Source organism: Gopherus flavomarginatus, chromosome 16 (assembly GCF_025201925.1).
Source record: "Gopherus flavomarginatus isolate rGopFla2 chromosome 16, rGopFla2.mat.asm, whole genome shotgun sequence".
Taxonomy (NCBI): domain Eukaryota; kingdom Metazoa; phylum Chordata; order Testudines; family Testudinidae; genus Gopherus; species Gopherus flavomarginatus.
The window spans coordinates 10737610-10742094 of record NC_066632.1 but is presented as its reverse complement, the minus strand read 5'-3'; the positions used below and the strand labels follow the sequence as shown (position 1 = coordinate 10742094).

Genomic DNA, 4485 nt, shown 5'->3' with positions numbered 1-4485 from the left:
TTTCTCCTGCTTGGTTGGGGGCAGACACCTCCCCACACTTGGAAAATGGCAAATGAGAAGTTTAGAGCTGGTGGAAAGGTTACCATGACTGAGAACTGAGCCGAGGTTGCTGCGACTGAAACACAGATCACTAACCGCTATATGATCAAAGTGGCTGGTGGGAGAAGCACATGTTAGAAGCCCTCTGTCATCTCAGCTGTGGCTTTCTGTGCACGGAGAGCCAGACACCTCAAGGTCTGCAGGTCTTGAAGGAAATGTGGAATGTCTGTACTTTAGAATTTGCAGGTGTTGTCCTGGGCCATCAAATGGAACAGTTGCAAACGCTTTCTTGAGACAGGCACCATGGCTTAGCAGTCTAAAGCACCTGCCTCCTAAATAGGAGATCCTGGGTTCAACTCCCAGGGTTGCCTTCGTGTACGGCTTTTGTCTCCTCTGCTCACATTTTCCTGTGTCTTCCTAGGAAACAGAAGAGACCTCCCTCGGTAGCCAAGTCATTGCTTGCTAAGGAAAAGGCTTTTTTGTAGAGAAGCATTGGAAAGAATCAAATCACAAGCCTGGAGTTGATGAAAAGGCTGCTGTGACTGGCATTAGCATGGTGGTTGCTTTGACTGCAATAGCTGCAACGTGAGAGCCTGCGCCACACGTCCTTGTGATTCACTGGGGATGTCCACACGCAGATGTCATGTCACCTTCCTTTAGATAGTCACTAATAAAAAATGGAGCAGTTGGGAGAAAAGTCCCAGAGAGTGGCATCGTGGCTAAGCTGGCTGACTCACCTGCCAGGTAAAGTGAAGGTTAGAGATGCAGCACCCAGTGGTGCCTTGCCAAATGTGTCTGCTCTTCCCATCTTTTGGTCAATCTTGTGAGGAAACAGAGAAGACTGCCTCTGCCTTGCAATGCAAATACTTCCAAAAGAAACCAGTCGTTTTTTCTGAGCAGTGTTGGAAGGAGACACCTAAGAAATGTGGAGACAAGGAAAAGGTCATCGTAACTCAACTTGCATCCATGGCTCTTGGGGTCACAACGCAGAGCACTAATTGACCCCAGAACCCCTCCTCTTTTTCTGCACAGCCGCTGACTGTCAGCAGGATTACTCCTCCTCCTCCCTTCTGTGCCTCAGTGTGACTAAATCTCCACACCTAGGCAGCCAGTCCATCCGCTGCACCCCAATCGCCCATGCCTGAGCCTCCCTTCCAAAGCCCTGCACCTGGCTCCATAGAATTAAGTCTCACGTGTTGCTGGGAACTCGACTTCTTGTGCCCAGAGAGTCTCAGCCCCCCTCAGGAGATGACCTGAGAAACACAGTGTCTGCCTTTTCAAAAGAAGTGCTTGGAGGGTCTTTTCTTATGTTACCATGTGGCCTAACGGATAAGGCTTCTGAGTGTGGATTAGAAGATGGAGGGTTTGAGTCTCTAGGTGCTTGTATTTCAGCAGTTTTACTATTGTGCTGAACGTCCTGCTCCCTTCAGGGCTGGAACCTCTTCTTGGCTGCTCAGGCCAATGCTCTGGCTTCAGCTAGAGCCTGGGAAGGAGTTGGGGGTTGGGTGTCACAAAGGCTGCGTCAGGAGCCCCAGGTGCTTCCAGTCTAGCCTTTGCCCTTCCTGACTTACCAAAGAAAGTGGGCGGCAGCCTGGGCTAGCGTGTGCACCTGTCCCTGTGCTGGAGGGTACTTGCTACATAGCGTCTTGGGAGCCTGGGTGTTTCTCTGCTTCTTGTCAGCTTGGGAAAAGCCTCTTGGGGTAAAATCTCCTGGCCCACAGCAAAAGTGAATACCTTGAGTGGGACCAGTCAGAGGCCCCACAATGGAGGCTGGCCCTGGGCCCTGCTTTCCTTCTATCTTCTGATGTTGGCTACAGAGCATCAGCAGCCGCTCTGCATGCTGGTGACCTTCAGTGGGTGTTTGGCATGGCAGGGAGCAGCCTGGCTGGGTGTTTTTGTGCCTGTCTGAAGGCCACACTTAGATATGGTCCTGCCCTCAGTTGCTCTGTGGCTTTTAAGCCTTCCCTTGGAGCTGTCAGCACCAGCTGCCCAGAGGAGGAGAGGTGTGTGGGGTCAGTTTTACAGATGCCCCTTCCTTGGTACTGCTCTTGCTCAGCTGCACAGAAGAGTTTTCATCCCCAACCCCTGCTTAGCAGCCCTCTGGCACCATTCCTGAGGCTGCCCTGCCTCACTTTCTTCCCACCATGTTGGGAAAGACAGCTCTCATCATTAAAGGTCAGATGGGCCAACTAGGGGCAAGTAAGCCCTTTCTGTGTTTTCCTACTGCAGATCCCAAGGTCAGGAACTCACCTTGGGTGGAGACACTGCTGTGCTCCCAGAGGGCAAGCCATCTCTGCATAAAGCATAATGACAGGGCCTGCCAAAGCCCAGGTCTGAACCAGGGACCTTTAGATCTTCAGTCTAACGCTCTCCCAACTGAGCTACTTTGACAGCTGCAGGAGAGTATTTTGGCCTGTTGCTTCTCTATCTGACATGTTTTTGTCAGCAGTCGCACACAAAAAGGACAGGAAAAGAATGGCTGCTTCACACCCCCACTGGAGGAACCCGGCGCCCTTAGCTGTGGTGAGTAAGAAGTGTCTGTTAGCTGACAGGGCCTGTCCCCCAGGAGCTGGAACAGTAGCTGCCACCTCACCCTTGGCTCCAGGCTGTGAGAAATGCTCATTGCCTGGCTGCATGGGCGGATGTTGCTCCGTGCTCTGGAGAGCGTCTGTATAGGTCTTTCAACCCCTCGTCTTAAATGAGACAGTCAGGTAAGGTCTCAAGTGTCCCCTCCGGCCTGGCAGCTGAGAGTCTGTGCAGACATCAACCCCCCTGCCAGCCCCAGAGCCAGCAGCAGCGCCAGGCCCCCCCCCCAGCACCACAGGGGCACTCAATGCACTTGCTGTGGGGAAATGGCTCCTTAGTGTCCAGCTGCTAGAGTGAGAGTCAGGAGAGAGCAGTGTCTGGCTCACCTTGGGGGAGAGAAGAGACCTGATGAGTGCGGATCACCCTCAGCCTCCCCCGCAATGCTGGTCAGTTGTATTGTCACTGTGATAGTCAGTGCTTCCCTTCAGGGCCGGCCCTAGAGGGGTCCGGGGCAAATCCCATGGAGTCACTGACTTGGCTCCTTTCACACACTGGAGAGAGGAGCAGAACCAGGGTTATGGCTGATCGCTGGGGCACTAGGTGAGTGGCTGAGGCTACAGGCACTGAGAGTTTGCCTGACACCTCAGGGACACAGGGGGAGGTGGTGTCCCAGGCATCTCTATGAAAGGAGCAGAAGAGGATTTACTTGGGGTGGGGAGAGACTTGAGAGTGTCTCAGGGGGTTATACACAGGGAATTGCTCGGATAAGATACTGGCTAAAACACAGGCCTCACTGTGAGCAGGATTTGAACCTGCGCAGAGGAACCCTATTGGATTTTAGCTCTAACACCTTAACCACTCAGCCATCATAGCTGAAGTGTAAAGTTGCCCCAATGCCAGAGAAACTGGTAAAGAATCACAATGACCAGGTGTGAAGTTATCTGAACTACAGAATTCCCACAGCAAACCTGGCTCCCAAAGCACAGGGGGGATTTGGGTTTCTTCTCTTTGCTTAGCCATGTGCAGTCGCACAGAGAGCACGTTTAAAAGTCTCCCCTCCCACAGAGCGGGAATAGGAATTTATTCTCAACTTGAAGCCTGATGCGAATGAGGATGTCCGGACCACAGGGCTAGGGACTGACCTTTGCTATAGAAACCAGTGACACACGGAACCAGGCTAAGGAAAATGTTTCCTGGAGTCAATAACTGGATTAGCAGCAGTATTGTGCAGAGAAATGTCTCACAAGAGGAGACAGCGCATTGGTGGTTTGGTAGCAGAAGTCACAGCTACAGCAGGGGAGGTCTAGCTTTGGTTTCTGGCCAACAGAGGAAGGAGTTTTATTATCTCCAAATTTCAGTAGAAAAATTCAGACCCAAACTGTGTGTGGTTGGAGTTTCTCTGGTTTCGTTTGTTTTTCTCATTTGAAATGTCCTTGACCATTTTTCTGGGAAAACAATTTGGACAAGGCAAAGGAAGAGTGAGAACAATTACAAATCTCCATGGGAGTAAAGAGGGTCTCTCAGCACCAGGGGAGGGGTGGAGATTTTCATGGAAGGGAGTTGAGGAGATAAATGAGAGGCTTTTGCTCCAGCAAAGGGAGCGGCTTGGGAGTTTCATTTTTACCAAGTGAATCCCCCCCACACACACACACACTGCTTCCCTGCTGCTGCTACCCCAGCTCAAATCTCACTGACACCCCCAGCATGTGACCTACAGCTTTCTCCTGACAAAGCCCTTATCTATCAGAGACAAAATCCCCTCATCTGCCCCTTCTCCCAGCTCAGCCCTCTGCCCCCAGAGCCCAGGACAACCCTGACCTAGCCATGCCGGGGTGTTGGGCTTAATCTTCAAGGTCGACAGCAAAAACTTCAGCCGGGGATGTTTCGCTCCCTTCCCACCTCGGCCCAAGCGGCAAGGGG

The 4485-nt window shown here is 52.1% G+C and overlaps 1 non-coding gene across 1 annotated transcript; it reads right to left on the bottom strand.

Annotated features, from left to right (window-relative positions):
* Positions 1-2357: 2357 nt before the first annotated feature.
* Positions 2358-2430, bottom strand: TRNAF-GAA (transfer RNA phenylalanine (anticodon GAA)). Its single transcript has one exon. It is a non-coding gene; the product is annotated as a tRNA-Phe (tRNA).
* Positions 2431-4485: the final 2055 nt, after the last annotated feature.